This window comes from Rhinatrema bivittatum, chromosome 5 (genome assembly GCF_901001135.1).
Source record: "Rhinatrema bivittatum chromosome 5, aRhiBiv1.1, whole genome shotgun sequence".
In the NCBI taxonomy this organism is placed as follows: domain Eukaryota; kingdom Metazoa; phylum Chordata; class Amphibia; order Gymnophiona; family Rhinatrematidae; genus Rhinatrema; species Rhinatrema bivittatum.
Window position 1 is genome coordinate 176,186,059 of NC_042619.1, and position 18,964 is coordinate 176,205,022.

Below are 18,964 nucleotides of genomic sequence, written 5' to 3' on the forward strand. Positions count from 1 at the left end.
TTCTTCATCTCCTCTGGTCGGACTCCCTCATTCCCATTTGATTCCCAATACCCTTAATCACCTCTCTATGATTTTCACCTCCAGCTATCCCCTTGCATAATCTCTTTCCCCCAATATCTTTTTCTCTGGCTCTCTTCAGATACACCTTCACTCATTATCTCTTTAGGCTCTTACACTCCTATCCCATCCCTTTACTTGTGTGTCAAAACTTTCCCCTCTCTATCTCTAAGCTTTTGTTTACACCCTCCTCCCCTCTGCTTTTCTCTCTCTCCCTACCTCTCTTGTACCTTTCTACACACTTTCCACTAGCTCTCTTGCACCATTCTGCAACTGTTATACCCCTGTACTTCCCCACTACCCCCTCTTATCATGGTTTTCATGCAACCTCTACACTAGCTTTCTCGCACCCTATTTTCATTATCGTAATCCAAGCCCTCACACACATTCTGCAGAACACCTGGCAACATGGACCTTAGGGGGGTTATTTTCCAAGCTGTGTTATGGGCTTTTCACATGCGAAAAGCACCATAACGCATGGTGTGATGCTAATTTAGAAAAGGGGTGGAGTTTGGGGCAGGATTTCTGGCCAACCTAGCTTGACAGACTCTCTACCTGGGTAACATCAAGCTAGGTTGAGAGAACACTGTACAAATCTCATCTTTGGTTGAGTTTCCTCAATCCGAAGGACATCAAATCTTCACAAGAGAGCACTGTTTTGTTCGTACGTGTCACTCTGAATGTCAAAGTGGCCCCTAACCCCTACACTACTACCTAAATGTCACCTCAAGTAACTAGGTGGGCCTCCTATAGAGGTATAAATACCTAACTACTATGAGGGCCTTATAGCTAAGTGCTCTCTCTCTCACCCCCCCCCCCCCCCAGTGGTTGCAGGTAGGAATTACAATTGTGGTACTTACTGCAAAGTGCAAAAAGTTATCGCACTCTGAGGTAATACCTATGCGAAGTGCTAAAATAGCTTATTTATCACAAAGTGCACTATTACCATAGAACACGCCCCTCTTCTTATCGCATGCGATAGTTTGATGAATCTAGCTCTTAAGATAGAAAAAAGTTGTCTGCCTAAGTTTAAATTGCTATTACAGAGATGGGTAGGAGACAACATTCACTCCCCAATTACCACTGCACATGCACAGCTTAGCGGGAACACACAGATCATGAACCTTGCATACACAGCAAAACATAGTGCGCACATAAAATGGCATAGCAGCATATATATATTTTACTATATATTTATTCTTAACTATAAAAATTATGAAATCAAATTAATTTTATTTGATGTTTTCTATTTAAAACAAATGGTATACTGACCTAACTTAATTAGAATTATTTTCATCCAAACAGTTCTTGTTCAGGCACACTTGACTCACAGCGCATACATTTGAATCCACTTATAAAAAGTTGCACAAAATAATTTTTTTTTGTGCACATCGCCTGCCAAAAATTAGAGGGAACATTGCCAACCACCCTTCCCATGTCCCTTTCAGCATTTACCTCTTCCTAATCACAGATCACTCACAGGAATCACAGTTCTAGCCTGGGACTGTTTCTGCTCCTGCCGGCAACAGATAGCACCAGGGGGTGGGGAGGAAGGAGAGGATGGATTGGAATTGACAGTTGGGCAAAGAAGAGCCCACTCCCCCTCAACTCCAACAGCTCCCTTGCTGTCCTCTCCTCCTATCCTCCACTGCATTTTGCTTCTGGGACAGAAAAGAGGATTAACAAAACCATAAATATCATGCTAGGTCAACCAAGGTCCACTGAGCTCAATATCCTGTCTCCAAATCTAGATCGCACGTACCTGGCATTTCCCATAAAGCAGATTTCCTGTTATTCACTCCCAGGGTAGGAACTTGCTTTCTTTAGTTTATCTAATAATGTGTTAAGCCTCTGTTAAACTCTATATGTTGCCAGGTCCTCTGGCAACATATTTCACAGCTTGACTGTGCACCAAGTGAAAAAGTAGTTTCTATGATTTGTTTTAACTCTGTTGGTTGTTAGCTTCATGAAATGTCCCCTTATTTTAGTATTTTTGGAAAGAGTAAACAGTCCTTTATTTACCCGTTCCACCACACTTATGATTTTATAAATTTCTATCAAGTCTATTAACTATGTTCTTAGCTGGCAAGCTGTTAGGATCATGTAAAATGTGACATAGTTGAAAGAGCGATTTTGAATTTCAATGACAGCAATTAACCCCAGATACAGTCTATTGCAGACTGATTTTAAAGGGCTTCAGGACAATAGGCAATGTTCAGACAGGGAACTGGATGCTTGAAATCAAGCTTCAACCCTGGGAATTCTTCAAGGACAGAAAGTGATTCAGAAAGCAGTGTAAATAAGACCAATTATCTAGAAAGAAGTATTCAAGCTGGTTTTGTGGGTTTTAACCAAGACAATGCAATGGTATCACTTTTCAAGCTCAAACTGATAAAAATGTACTTCTAAGGGGTTATACAGGCTATATCATCACAAGAAGCTTTGCCTTTTATAAAGAAGGGGGGACGGACTCTCCAGAGCCTGAAAGCTTAAAGTACTAGCTATCACCAGAGAGGGCTGACCCACAAATAAATTTTGTCAGTTTGCTAAAAAATGAAAGCAGAGATTGCAATAAGCAAATCTTCCTGCCCTCCCATTGATTCTAGATAAGTAATTAAGCAAAATGAGAGCTCTGATAATTCCCTTTGAGAAAGGAAGGGGCCTATCAGCAAAAATTACATACCATTCTGACACCATAGGGGTTTATGAGGCAGATAGGATTAAACTCTTCCCATGGTCAGAATATCATCAACAATTTATAGGCTATAATGATGATTAAGCATAATCTAGAATCTCTGGAGCTGACTCTCAAAAAGCATAATAGGCTATATGCAAATTCAACATGTGCTAGGCATGTGCCACTTATGATATGTCCTTTGTGTGTGATTAGAACCCCAGAGAATATGCTTATAAACTGTTGTTTTTCCAACAGGAACTAAGCCTGGATGTGCTTGGAGAATTCCATGACCTATGCTCAAGGCTTACTTGAGTGATAAAAGAATGATGGACTTTTTTTTTACACGCTTGCTTGAACACGTGAAAAGAATCTATGATACTTTTGCCAAGAGCAGACTCAGTAGTGACAAAAAAACCCGAGGCAATGCGAAAGATCTCAAAGCCAAAAACAACCTATTAGTGCTATGCACAACTCTAGCTGGCCATTAGAAAAGGATGTTGAGTTCACAAAAGAAACTTGGTACTAGCAAACTAACTGAACCATCTGATATTAGGATGCCAGGCCAGGATATCAAAGGTTCTGGGGAAAAAAATAGGAATTGGAAATAAAGGCAAAAGTCAATCTCTGAAGAACAAAGATCCAAACTCTCCTCTAGATTTTCACTGCAAAACATGCTCTTAATCCTGTTAACACCTGATAAATGACCAACAAAAGCAGGCCAAAACCATTAGGTCTTGAAGTAGTCCAGTGTCAAGTATTGCAAAGGTGATGGATAAATCTCCTATGCTTCTGGTGAAGGAGGACTAATAAATTATGTCTTCTCTACAGGTATCCATATTCAGCATCAAGAACTCTGTTAGGCAATCCTGAATTGGCTACTCCAGCAATCTACGTGAAATTCCACTAAAAAGCATTATCCCAACTTTGGACTCTATTAAGCAGCATAAATATTTCGTGACGGGCCGATACAGTAAAGTGCGCTCCGGTGGAATGCACTGTTAGCCCGCATTTGGCTGTGCGTTTTCGACGTGCTATTTTTACCCCTTATACAGTAAGGGGTAAAAGCACGTCGAAAATGTGCGGCCAACCCCCCCCCGAAACTAATAGCGCCCGCAACATGCAAATGCATGTTGATGTGCCTATTAGTTATTCCCGCGCGATTCAGAAAGTAAAATGTGCAGCCAAGCCGCACATTTTATTCTCAAAAATTAACTCCTGCCAAAGGCAGGCGTTAATTTCAGCCGGCACTGGGGAAGTGTACAGAAAAGCAGAAAAAACAGCAAATGAAGGTGCTGTGAGCTACCTGTCGCTTAAGGTGCCGCGATACTGAACAAGTTTGCTTTCACAGCGCTCATCACTCAGGATTTGACTGACCATACAAATGACATCGGTCCACCAATGCGAATCTTTCCCTGAAGAAGGAGACAAACACTCCGAAACATTGCAATGTAGGACTTTGATCCATTAAGAGGCTCGCCTATACAGTGGACACTCTCAGATAAGTGTGCTGTGGAGATAGCTTGTTTTCATAAGCATCCGTTTGAATAGCTAGCATCATCAGCATTCAAAACACACATACACACACACACACACACACACACACTGAGTGACCGATGATTATAAAGTCCAGTGCTGTTCAAGGCAGCTCCAGTTTGGAAAGCCTTAAGCACTTTATGATGGTCACTCTTTAAAACAAGCCCTTGTTTGTGATTATAGCAAGATTTGTAACATACTGGCTTTTGCACGAGATTCATGCTATTGGGGTTTCTTTAATTTCATCTACAATTCTGGACAGGTTACAAAACACACTCTCAAAATTAACATAAAAAGAAAGATAAACGAGATATTAATAAAACAACATAGTTTAATCAACAAGAACCTTGCTTAGTAAGTAATCCAACCTTGCACACTAATTGAAGATGAAGTGACCAGCACAGGAAAGAACTGAAAGCTTGGATAAAGAAAAAAGCTTTACAATTTTTTCTAAATGATTTCATATATGGATCTGTCCTTACATTCAGGCTGATACAGTACAGTGCGCTCCGATGGAGCGCACTGTTTACCTGCCCTTGGACGCACGTTTTCCCTTACCCCTTATTCAGTAAGGGGAGGAAAACGCGCGTCCAACCTGCGGCACCTAATAGCACCCTCAACATGCAAATGCATGTTGATGGCCCTATTAGGTATGCCTGCGCGATACAGTAAGTAAAATGTGCAGCCAAGCCGCACGTTTTACTTTAAGAAATTAGCACCTACCCAAAGGTAGGTGCTAGTTTCTGCCGGCACCGGGAAAGTGCACAGAAAAGCAGTAAAAACTGCTTTTCTGTGCACCCTCCGACTTAATATCATGGCGATTTTAAGTCGGAGGTCCCGAAGAGTAAAAAAAGTTAAAAAAAAAAATAAATTTAAATGAGCAGGCGGCTCGCGGGTTGAAAACCGGATGCTCAATTTTGCCGGCATCCGGCAAAATTGAGTCAGCGGGCTCGAGAACAGACACCGGCAAAATTGAGCTTCTGCTGTCAAACCCGCTGACAGCCGCTGCTCCGGGCTAAAAGGAGGCGCTAGGGACACGCTAGTGTCCCTAGCGCCTCCTTTTGCCCATTTCTACCGCACCACCTAATTTAAATACAGAATCGCGCGCACCAGCTGGTGCGCGCTGGGAGAGCGGGCGTTCGTCCGCTCTCCCGCGGACTTTACTGAATCGGCCTTATTGTATGGTAAAGCCTTCCATACTGTCACACCTGCTACCATGAAAGTCCACTCTCATGTATCGCAAAGATATAGAAAAGGGAAGGAATTTCAAGAAGATTCTTCCCAACTGACCTTAACATAGGTGAAGGAGTACAGATCTTTAGGATGGACGCAATACAGAATGAACCAGTGTCATACAAAGTCTTGAGTACTAAAGTCAAGATCTTAAATCTAATTCACCATAAAACAGGAAGCCAGTACAAACAAAGCAGTATAGGTGAAATATGATAATTGTGCCAGGTACCAGTGAGTACCCTGGCTGTAGCATTCTACACTGACTGCAATGCTGACAACCCAATGTATGCAGCATTACAATAATCTATACCGATAAGAATTATAGCCTTAAGTATGGCTCAAAAATCATTATTCAGAAAGGGTTTCAACCTCCAAACCAAGCTTAATTTGTAAAAGGTATTTTTAACAGCAGCTTTTACCTGTGGTTGAAAGATCAGAGAATATTACTGACATATTTGGAGATTGGAATCTTCCAGTTACCAACTGATGATAGGAAGGGAGGACTCTATTGAGACTGTATGACATTTAGATCACACTGAGGAGGAGGAACTTTTGTGTGTGGATAAAGATGGTAAAGATCCTTAATAAATTTTGCTATTATTGGATGATGAGAGATTGGAAGAATTAAGTGTTGATGATATGCTATAATAGCACTTAAGTATATCCTTATGAAATAGATATTCAATCTCGATTTTGAAAGACTGAGCAGATATTGTAGAAGGGTTAAAGTTGAGCTATTGAATGCATTCTCCCTCAGATGCACACCAAATGGAAAATCTTTTCTATTTAAAGCTGTGAAAGATCTTCTCCTTTACTTCTAGTATTAAGGGCACAGCCTTTACTACTATGCTTTCAATATTCAAGCCATAAGCACCAGAGAATGAAGGTTATGGCGAAAGAAGGGTTCCTGCTATATTGAGTTATATTGAGATATTTGGGAATATCTTTAGATATACTGGCTGAGCAACAGCTAGGCATAGAAGCCAAATTTGACTAGACTAGTAGGATGCTATTCATATCATCTCTACCTTATCCCTTCTTAATTTTAAAATTATTTTGGATATCAGCAGTATCAGTGGAAAATTGTGCTTCAGCCCTTGATTCCATGGAATATAAAAAGCATCAGATGTGAAAGAATTGGGTGCTGGTCTTTTTGAGCAGTAGAGAGGACGTTTGTGGTTGAATGGAACTGGAAAGAGGTCTATTTGCAGCATTCCTCAGTGTCAAAAGAGAACCTGCATTATGCTGGGATAGAGTGCCCACTCATGGTGGAAGATGACTCAATGGGTCCACCAAGACATTGTCTTTGCCTGGGAGATGAACAGTATTTACAAATGTCCAAAAGAACCCACACAATATTTTCAAATTCTCTCTTGGCCTGTCTTATCAATGACTTAAATTTAACTTGCCAACGCTTATGCTTTTTCCTATTTTCTTCTGTTGGATCCTTCTTCCAATTTTTTAATGAAGATCTTTTAGCTAAAACAGCCTCTTTCATCTCACCTTTTAACCATGCCGGTAATCGTTTTGCCTTCCTTCCACCTTTCTTAATGTGTGGAATACATCTGGACTGTTCTTCTAAGATGGTATATATATATATAATTTAACTTTTATTAATGTTATTTAGCTTTTTGCTTTGTTTAAAATTATTTCATTATTGATGTTTAAATGTATTAGACTAAGGAATTTTACTTCCTGCTCATTCTGTTTCATTGTAAACCGGTTTGATATGCATTTTATGCAGGAAAATCGGTATAAAAAAACTTAAAATAAATAAATAAATAAATAAATAAATAAATAAATAAATATATACATACACACCTTTTACCCTTTGTAGCTGCTCCTTTCAGTATTTTTTTTTAAGTATTTTTCTCATTTTATCAAAGTTTCCCTTTTGAAAGTTTAGCACTAGAGCTGTGGATTTGCTTACTGTCCCCCCTCCAGTCATTAAATCAAATTTGATCATATTATGATCACTATTGCCATGCGGCCCCACCACAGTTACCTCTCTCACCAAATCCTGTGCTCCACTGACAAGTAGATCTAAAATTGCTTCCTCTCTCATCGGTTCCTGAATCAAATGCTCCATAAAACTGTCATTTATTGCATCCATGAACTTTTAATCTTTCTAGCATGTCCCGATATTACATTTACCCAGTCAATATTGGGGTAATTGAAATCTCCCATTATTACTGCACTACCAATTTGGTTAGCTTCCCTAATTTCTCTTAGCATTCCACTGTCCTTAATTTCTCTTAGCATTCCACTGTCCATCTTGGCCAGGTGGACAGTAGCATACTCCTATCACTATACTCTTCCCCAACACACAAGGGATTTCTACCCATAAAGATTCAATTGTGTATTTAATCTCATGCTATAGTTACACGATGTTAGGTACTATATTAGGAGCTTTCACCCAGGAAAGAGATCTAGGCGTCATACTGGATAATACATTGAAATCGTGGGCTCAGTGTGTTGCGGCACTCAAAAAAGCAAACAGAATATTAGGAATTATTAGGAAGGGAATAGTGAATAAAACGGAAAATGTCATTGTCAGAAAATGTGTTAGAAAAAAGTGTTTCTTTGTCAGAAAATGTTTCTTTGCAGCCATGCGCATGTATAGTGTAGCCAGTTATACCAAATTAGTACTGAAACAGTTATACCAAATTAGTACTGAAACATGCTTTTTTACACTCCCTGCACTTTTCCACTAAGATATGGGCCTCAACTGGGATGCCTTCCAACTTCAGACACCTGAGTCCTCGGGGGGGGGGGGGGGGGGCAAATTAGTTAACTTTTCTTGAAGAGCAGACTAGCCCCAACCTGGCCTTTTCTGTCTATTTAAATCCCTGATAAGGACAGTACAGGGAGAGAAGCAAGAAACTCTGTCTGACCACAAGAGAGATATTAAAGGGCTAATCGCTTCATGATATTGGTAAGCATCTGATTATAGTTTTTTTCTGCATGCAAGAACCCTAGCTCCTAAGGGCTGGAGGGTCTTATGAAAAGACAGGATAGGTGAGGAGCTTATCCTGACTTTCACTGACATCATAATGCCTCTATCGCTCCATGGTGAGACTGAATCTTGAATACTGTATACAATTCTGGTTGCTGCATCTCAAAAAAGATATAGTTGAGATGGAGAAGGTAGAGAGAAGGGCGACCAAAATGATAAAGGAGATGGAACAGCTCCCCTATGAGGAAAGACTAAAGAGGTTAGGACTGTTCAGCTTGGAGAAGAGACAGCTGAGGGGGGATATGACAGAGGTGTTTAAAATCATGCGAGGTCTAGAATAAGAAAATGTGAATCGGTTATTTACTCTTTCAGATAATAGAAGGACTAGTGGGCACTCCATGAAGTTAGCATGTAGCACATTTAAAACTAGTCAGAGAAAGTTCTCTCTCACTCTGCACAATTAAACTCTGGAATTTGTTGCCAGGGGATGTTGCTAGTGCAGTTAGTGTAGCTGGATTTAAAAAAGGTTTGGATAAGTTCTTGGAGGAGAAATCCATTACCTGCTATTAATCAACTTGACTGAGAAAATAGCCATTGCTATTACTACCATCAGTAGCATGGGATAGACTTGGTTTTTGAGTGCTTGCCAGGTACTTGTGGCCTGGATTGGCAACTGTTGGAGGCAGGGTGCTGGGCTTGGTGGTCCCTTGGTCTGACCCAGTGTGGCATGATCTTTTATTTTTATGCTCAGACAAATGGCTGTTTAAAGAACAACCATCAAAGTGTCTGATGCTGCAGTGTGGTGTGAATGATTTTAATAATTGGCTAATGCACAAACTTATTTTTTAAGCATATTTAAAAAAAAAATAAAAAATCAGGTGACAGTTATTTTTGCCCTGCACAAAGATGTCACGCATGAGCTATTCGCTCTTCAGTAACCTTTCTGTATGTAAAACAAGAAAGATTTTTTTATGAACTTTATGAACAGTATAAGCATTTCTTTCTTGAACTGTTTTTGCTGAAGATTTATAACAACTTTTCCTGTTCATTGTTCTGTGCAGATACACTGAGTCAGAGTTTACTTATGTCTCGTCATCCCTGTTGCATAGTTCTTGAAGATTTTGAAACATTGCAGGTATCAGTTGCCATTTGCAATTGAGGGACAGTGTTTAGGTAAGTGACCTTGCAGCTTTTTACTTGCAATATTTTTCAAAAATATGCTTAAAAACAAGATTGTGCATTGACTGATTAAAATCATTCACGTTGTATGAATTACTGTGGCTACATTTTGCAGTATCAGGGGTATTATGATAGCCATTTTTTAAATCATCAATTGTCAGGGATGGTAACTTTTTAAAAGGGCACGCATGTGCGCATGTTCGAAAGCCCGCATCCAGAGATGTGTCCATTTTAAAATATACACGCTAATATGCACACATGTTATAAAACAGGTTCATGATTGCCTTGTTCTATATTCTGCACATTTTCTTGCATAGCTTCTTGAACTTAGTGTTTGGGTAATTGCCAGGTTCTTGTGGCCTGGTTAGGCCTCTATTGGAAACAGGATGCTGGGCTTGATGGACCCTTGCTCTGACCCAGCATGGCAATTTCTTATGTTCTTATGTAACTCTGTTCCTCCTTGCTTGTTGATGTAGTATATTGCTACCTGATTATTTGGATCTGTATTACTGCTCCTTTTAGCCATGACTTGAATGCTAGAAGAGCTTTGAAAATGGCTGTTAGCTCTAGAAGGTTTATGTGGATCCTCTGCTCCTATATACTTCAAAGTCCTTTGAGAGCAAACAGTGTTGAGATATGCTTCCCAAATTTGAGTAGGAGTATCCATTGTCGACAAATGCTGAGTCTGGTGTGGATGAAAGGATTGACCACAAAAAAGATATGAAGGTTAGCTCAACCACCTCAACAAATGGAAAAGATGCCTAGAGCATTGTATTCTGAGACATATTGGCTATGAATGTTGGTTCCAGAGAAGCTTCAAATGCCATTGAGTTGCTCTCATGCATAGATGTGCAAATGTGTGACAAACTGTGGCCCATCAACTCCATAAAAGTCCTAACCTCTCAAAGGAAGGCCGAATGCTCTTCCCTTCTGTGTATCTAAGAGTGCACTAATGAAGTCCAATTGATGAGTTGGAATCAGACTGGACTTTTGTAAGTTAACAAAGAATCCTAGTGAGAGGAGGGTATCGAGAGTGTAGGAAGTGGATTAGCTTGTTCTTGAATCAGCCAATTGTCTAAGTAGGGAAAAACTAAAATATTGCTTTTCCTGATATATTCAGCTACAACTGGTAGGCAGTTGGTGAAATCTCTTGGAGCTGCAGCCAGGCGAAAAGGGAGAATGTGCTACTGATAATGTTGATCTGTCACAGTGAATCATAGATATTTCCTGTGATTGATGTGAATGGTAATGTACATGTAAGCATCCTTTACATCCAGTATGGTTAGTCTATTTCCAGATGTGAAAGGATGGTACCTGTAGATTTCATTTTGAAATGTTCTCTCTCGAAAAATGTAAGCTTTCTCAAGTCCAGAATGGAATGCAGACTCCCAGACTTTATTCAGGATAAGGAAATATAGTAAAAATCATTTCTTTCTTCTATCATCATGGCTGGTTCTATCGCATTGGCTGCTAGAAGAAAGGCTAGTTCCTGTTTTAGAATATGAAGTCACTCCAGGGAGATCTGAAGAGGGTTGGGTGGAAAGTGAGCAGGCAACTTTTGAAAGTTCAGGTGATAACTGTTGCAGATAATTTTGTTAATCAGAGACTACTGTAAAGCTTGAAGAGCTTTGAGAGAAGTAAGGAGATGGGAACTTCTACAATTCAAAATTCAGTACTGACTTTGGCATGGATTGTTGAATAGCTCTTGGATGGACCCTCTTTCTAGGGCACGATGTGCTTTGCTACTGCATTTGCTACTGAAGTTGCTGTTGTTGCCTCTGAAAAGGGTACAGTTATAATTTCTATGAGGTATACTGCCTCCTGTAATGTAATGTTGCGGTTGATATTTCTCTGAGCAGATTGTTGGTCAGATGTTAACAATAGCAGCTGGAGGGTTGAACAAGGATCTTTTAATTTCCACTGTTTTCTCAACTTTGACTACAAACAAATTATTTCCCATGCATGAGGCATCTGTCAATTTCTTATGCACATCCTTTGATTGGCTGAAAGCATCAGGGATATCTAGTCTTCTGTCCCTATTGCTATTACTGCTGATCTTGATGATGTTTCTAAAATATCACAAGACCTTGGCACATTCTTCTGCATCACTGAGATGACTGGGTTTGTGATTCTGAAGGAATTTTAGATGAAGCGTCTTTAATCTGAATAATGGCGTAAAGATACAGTACCATTTGGAATTGATGGGTCAAAATTCTTCTTCGCAACAGTGCTAACAAAGATTTTTCTTCCCAAGTTATCTAAGAGTTTTGCATTGGAGTGCATCTTGAACCATTTTGCTTTTATAAAGGCCATTTCTATTACTACAGATTCATGCGGCAGCTGAACCTGTTATGGTCTGGGAAAGGCTGAACTTTATACTTAAGATTCAACTTCCTATATGATGGAAGTATAGAGAGAGATGTCTGCCACTTCTTAGACTGGACATCTTGAAGAGTCTTATGGACTAGCACAGAAATGGTTTGCTTGTGTGTTTGAATATATTTGAGAACACCAGGCATGTCTTTTCTTGACTTCAACTCATTCTCTTAATTTAAATGGAATGGACTCTTATTTTCTGGCTGAAAGCTGGATAGCTCATGCCTTCTGGTAGAGTAGAGCTTCTAACTGGTTCAGGTGAGAGCTCTGAAGGTAGACCTGTTGATGCCTCACACAAATGATAGAAGTTGAAGTCAAAAGAAGAATGAGAATTGTCTCTAGTGATGGAGAGCATAATTGGAGGGTCCATCAAGGAAGATCCTTCTCTTGAAGAGACAAAGGTTTGAGATGTTTCTTAGTGCACCTTATTGATCCTTCTGAAACAGAGATACAGAAGTTTGGAAATCTAACTGGGCAGAAAATTTCTCTAAGATGGGCTCCATAATAGGTGGGGAAAAAAGAAAATAATAAAGTGACTAAGTAGTTAAAAAAAAAAAAAAGAAAGAAAATTATTCCTAAAAAACTGGTGAGCAGTGGAGAGAAAGAATGCAGACATCTTTTCGCCCCGGTGAAAGAAAATCGATTGAGAAAACTTGTGCCACATGGGCTAAGCAGAAACTCTTGTGTATGCTCAGAGATTTCTAGGTCTTTATGAGCTCTGAGAGAGCACATTCCGCAATGGTGCCATCCAGTAATCTCACTCTCGAGGGCTGAATTTAGTCCTGTTTGTCCATGAAGAATATATTGGAAACTGGAATTCTGTTTTGAAATGTTTGTAAGTTAGTTGCATGATCTGTTGTGAACTGTTTACAGATACCCTTGAATTTTTTTTTTTTACATGCATTGTGTTTGCTCATGATTTAAAGTTTTCCTTTATATTGTTTTGCTTTAGTTCAACAGTACTCCCACCCTTAAACTGATTTTGTGTAAACAAACTATCTTACATGACCACATTACTGTTTCAATGCTGCATTAAGACAATATGATAAAATTCACTCACTGATTAACAGTTCTACACTACAGAACATTAAAAATGTCAATAAAAGTAACAGAAAAGTCTTTAAAAAAGAGCAAGTATAATAACTTCCCTTGGAATATTTTTATGTGCGCTTGAGAACTGGGAAAGAAAGCTGAAGATAAAAATGAAAAAACTAAAGGTGCATAGATGTATGATTAGGAGCTGATAAGCAAGCAAAATTGTTACAGTAATGGAAAAGCTTCAGAAATGGACTGAGGCGGCAGGTAAGGCTGACAGACTTACTCTGAAGCTGTGGCTGAGGCTGCTGGAAGGAAAGGGGCTGTCCAAACACAAATGGGCTGTGGACTAGGGAAGAGGGAGGTTCTGCAGCTCGATCAAAGATGGAGGTAGCTGGGAGATTAGGCCTTGACTGAATGGAATTCAGTATGGCACTCAGTTGGTCACCTGTAATGGGCAAAACAGTCAAAACTACAACCTGTTACTGTCATCATAATGGCAAAGAAGTGGAGTCATATGATGTTGAGATGAGAATTATTCAAGACTAACCATTTGTACTATCTGGCTGTGATTGCAACACTAATATTTAGTTTGGGGACAAGCTTTAACATGGCCTTTGTTTTCTCTTTAACTATAATTGTGTCAAAATATATAGAAACAGCTGATAAGAGGCAAAATAGTTTATTTTATTTTTACTAATCTTGGAAAATCACCTATAACATTTCTTAACAGCCCCTAAAGTCACTCAATGATTCTACAAAGTAACTGCTATTATATGGCAGATTTTAAATAATGTAGGTGTTCCTATTTCAGAAAAAAAGTAGGAGGGAGCAAAGGTAGTCCTACATTTTAAATACTACGGTTTCTCTTTTGTGCTGACATTTTAGAACAGAAATAACCCATTCCATTCTGAAGAGACAGCAGTTTTTATATGCCACGCTCTCCATACTGAAGCAAAGAAATCTTGTGGTGCAAATGCATAAAAAGCACCATTATGAGCCCCTAAGAAAAAACAAAGATGTGCTGTATTGTCTCAGAATCAAAATATCTGAAACATTCTATTGCTAACAAGCTTGCAAAAAGGTATACATATCCTCACGATGAAAGAGGCTTGCTGAATTCAAGGAGGAAGCAACACCAAATTTCACATATAGCGAGCCAGATATATCATGAAGTGCCTTCCATTCTATGTCTATGAAGAGTACTTAGTACATCTGATCCTGTATTTTAGATTTTCCCCTTTGAGGGGACTGCTCAGTTAGCATTTACAAACATAGTAGGTCAAATTGAAGGAAGATCAAAAGTTCATCATCTAACTTTTTCAGCTGTGCCTTTGATTTCAAAGGAGGAAAAACATGTCACTATCAATTGTTGTCGTCAAATGGAAGAATTTCCTACATGAATCCCAAAACAGAAGTATTTTGGATCAACATTTAACAGTTAAGTAGATTATATTATCCACTAAAACTTCATTCTCTGGGAATTTAATCTCTTATACATGTCCACAGACATACATAGGACAACTTCCTCGAGAACAGTGTTTCCCAACCTTTTTACACCTAAGGCACACCTATATTAACAAAGATGCTGTATGGCACATAGAATAAGCAGTGCAGTCATAGAGAAGACTCATACGGCCAAAAGAAGAACTAGGGAAGCACTGAAAGCCCCCACCAGTCTCTCTCTCCCATATTTTAAAACAAAGGAAGAGGGGGGACAAATTCACCCATGAGCCTGTTACAATGCAGCAGCTCCTGCAGCAGAAGGGAGAAGTTGCATGGTGTGGGCAGCCGGTTTACTTAGTTGCTTTGGCTGTTACTTGTAGCTGCAAGCAAAAGCTCCTTCACTGCAACTGCTCCCAACACACACTCCCGAGTCTTACTCAGCCTGGAAATAAGACTGACGTTTCCGGGATGTGAAGGAAGGGAAGATGAAGTGGTGCTGTGTGCCCTGCACAAAGCAGGTCATGTTATCTGTGCCCTGCATGCTGCTGATTAATTACCATACTCCAGGACTTATGTTGAAGCTAGGAAGAAGAGGCATGCATGATTAAACATTTTCTCATAAAGAAGCTCCCATCAGTTTAAGATCCACCATTGGTGTCTTGCTGCTGCAAGCTGCCAAAAGTAGAGCCCAGATGCTGACCTGGATCAGAGAATCAGGAAGTAGTGACTTCTGTGGCATACCTGGTCAGGTCTGAAAGCATACTGGTTGGGAAACATTGCTCTAGAAGACTATTCAGCAGCTTCAACATTTTAAGGGGCCAATGCAATACAGTGTGCTCAGCCGAGCGCACTGTATAACCGGCACTCCGACATGGGTTAAATAGGCGCTAATCTACCCCCTAATGCAATAGGGGGATTAGCGCCTATTTAACCCACGTCAGACGAGGAGTGACTGTAATAGCGCTCATCACATGCAAATTCATGTGAATGAGCCTATTATTCATTCACTCCGCGTGCAAAAAAATAAATGTGCGTCTCAGATGCACATTTATCACTCAGCTATTAACGTCTGCCCGGAGCAGGCGTTAATAGCTGAGCGCAGGTAAAAGAAGTACAGAAAAGCAGAAAAAAAACTGCTTTTCTGTACTTCTTTTTTTAAGTAAAAATAAAAATAAATAAATAACGTGGCAGACTGCCAAATTACGAAGACCGATGCAGAGTTTACCGGCATCGGTCTTCATAACTGGCAGCCGCGGCGGGGTCGTGTTAGCAAGGAGGCGCTAAGGTTGTGCAAGCGACCTTAGCGTGACTCCCTAATTGGGATATTGCATGGTGCCCCCCTTGCAGGTGCCATGCGTGCGTTAGGAAAGCGAGTGCTGACTTCAGTGCCCGCTTTCCACGATTTGTATTGCATCAGCCCCTAAGTGTTAAACAAAATCCTCCTTGGAGATTATAAAATCTACATTTCTGTAAGACTCAATAGGATGCATATTTTTTTTCTATTGGTCACCCTGATAATAAAATTTCCTGCAAGAACAGAGCATGGTCCTTTTAATGTATTTGCACAATTCAATGATGTCCCTTACTAATTATTTTTTTCTAAGAGAAAACAGAACTATTCTTTGATTAACATTTCTTTTCCTATAAATAGAACAAATATCAGATGAGCTGTACATCAGTCCACTTGTACCTTAATTACATCGATGAAGTCCAAAAAGATTAAGCATGGGGTTATTACACTACCCCATCTTTTTCTTTCAAGAGACATAGAAAAGTCTAGTCAGCTTGTTGTTACTTACATCATGAAAAAACTCTGGGTAACTTTCACATTCAAAATTATCCTTTTTTTTGCTTTGGTTAACTCCACTATTTATTTTTACAGGCTTTTTATGCAGGTTTATGAACATTAAGTTGAAATTTATTCTTACCTGATAATTTATTTTCCTTGGATCTAGTCAGACAAGTCCAGATGAATGGGTTATGCTCACTAACCATCAGATGGAGACAGATCAACACGTTCGCTGACATCATCCTTATAGGCATCTGTGCTGACCTCAGCCTGCCAGTATTACCTATAGCAAACTAACTTCCAAAAACTTTAAACCCCTCACAACCAGAGGGCTAACTGTAATAAGAAAAATAGGAAAGAATAATAAGCATAGAACTATATACTATGTGGATTACTAACCTCTCTGCTTAGCAGGAGAAAACACTCAGTATCGTACACTTCAGACAGCTACAAGAAGAAAACATATTTGGCAGAGTAACAGGCAGGGTTTCTGGACTGGTCTAATGGATTCATGGAAAGGAAATTATCAGGCAAGAATAAATTTCATTTTCCTCTTCACCCAGTCAGACCAGTCCAGACGAATGGGATGTAATCAAGCTACTCCTGAACCGGTTGGGATACTGCCAACCCTGCTCTTAACAGCACTGCAATGAAAAGCGTCTTCCTTATGTCCAAACAAGAATGTTTTGAGAAGAAATATAACAAAGACTATTACACCACTCTATATACAGTTGTGCTCATAAGTTTACATACCCCTGGCAGAATTTGTAAGGTATTAAACATTTTAAGAAAACACGAGTAACCACACAAAACATCTGGTTTTTTAAAATGTGTTTCAAATTAAACTATTATGCATCAAAGAATACCACAATCATTAAACAAAAAATAGCAATAATGGATATAATAAAATGGTCCTGTTCACCCATCTCAGATATCTTTTTTGGACATTAACATTTCTCATAATTCACAAGTTTTTATAACCACTATCTTCAGAAAATCTACAGATCGTAATACTCTTCTAGCTTTTGACAGCCATCATCCTCAATTTCTAAAGAATAATATACCCTTTGGGCAATTTTTAAGACTGAGACGTCTTTGTTCTTCCAAATCTGATTACATTCTGAAAGCCCAAGACATGATGACTCGTTTTAAAGCCAGAGGCTATCCCCATTCGATTCTGAAGAAAGCTTTTAAACGAGCTCTTTTTGTCAATCGTGATTTGTTGTTTACACCTCAATTAAGATCTTCTGATGGGGTGATCAATTGCATCCTTCCTTATTCTGTCCACACTAAAACTATTGCCTCTATCATTCGAAAACATTGGTCTATTTTGTCTTTACACGATGTATTTCAAGTTCCGATTTGTTTCACTTATCATAGAGGCAGAAATTTACGTGATTTTTTGGTCCATTCTGAATTACGCCCTTTGGATTGTTTACCTTTAACTTACAGTGGTCACCATCCCTGTGAGACCTGCTCGGTATGTCCTCTCTCATTGTCTACCAACTCCTTTACAGATCCCCAATCAAATAAAAATTACACTTTGTAATTTAATTCGACTTGTTCTACATCAGGTGTAGTATATATTATTTGCCCATGTCATCTTATTTATGTTGGGAAAACAACTAGACCAATTAAAAAGAGAATCATTGAGCATAAATCTAGTATTGTAAATTTACGTGAGAACGCCCCCTTAGTAGCTCACTGGACCGAAAAATCACATAATATTTCTGACCTTCGCTTTTGCATCACTGATGTAATACCCCCTCCACGTCGGGGTGGTAACCTGTCAGAAATTGTAATACGCCGCGAACAAAGATGGATTTTCAAACTGCATAGCCTTATACCACACGGTTTGAATAAAGAAATTGAATGGCGTTATTTCATCTAAGATAGTATACCTCTTTGTTTATTCAGTTTTGTTTGCATGACCCCAGCTATTGTATATATGATTCTTGCTTTGTTTACATGATCCCTGCCTCCGTCCTTGCTTTTGCCCGATTTGTGATAAATGATTCAGATGATTTGAATGTTCACGATGATCTCATCAATTTTTGGAAGTTACCTTTCACGTCCCCTTTACATGATATACACTTTGGTCTAGTTTTCTATCACATCCAGCTTTGATACCTTTCCTCTGATTGGCTACTGAACTTTTCGCGCCAAATTCCCTAAGTTAAATGGCTGCCGTTGTATCGTTCGCGTTGCTCTCCCAGTGACGCCATTGTTGAAATTAACTTCAGGTATGTTACTAAGTCCGCTGTACTGAATTTTAGACTTAATACTGTCTAAGTTTATCTGTATTGAATTTATTGCTGACATTCATTATTTATGCTTTACAGTAATTTCTCCGGTTTTATTATTCTGCTTGCTCACATTTGTGTCAGCCTTATTTAACACTTTAAACAAATACTGTGTGGATTTTTATTAAGCTTACTCTATATTGTGTTACACTGGCAGCAGTCTATTACGTGTTTATGATTTACTTTTGGTCATCTGTAATACAAATTGAGCTAATTACTCGCTACTCTGTTTCTCTTCTGCTTGCTCTTAGTCTGTCAGATATGCTGACCTCTCAATTGTATATTTACCCTGTGACTGTTTCTCGAACATGATTAGAACTTTTTAGCATTGCCATGCTCCTTTATGTTTTTGTCCACTGATATAAATCCCTCTTTCACTT

General features: G+C 39.2%; 1 protein-coding gene across 1 annotated transcript in view; it reads right to left on the reverse strand.

The window, feature by feature from the left end:
- The window catches only part of MYCBP2 (MYC binding protein 2), a 1,075,853-nt gene that overhangs the window by 317,993 nt on the left and 738,896 nt on the right, over nt 1–18,964 (reverse strand).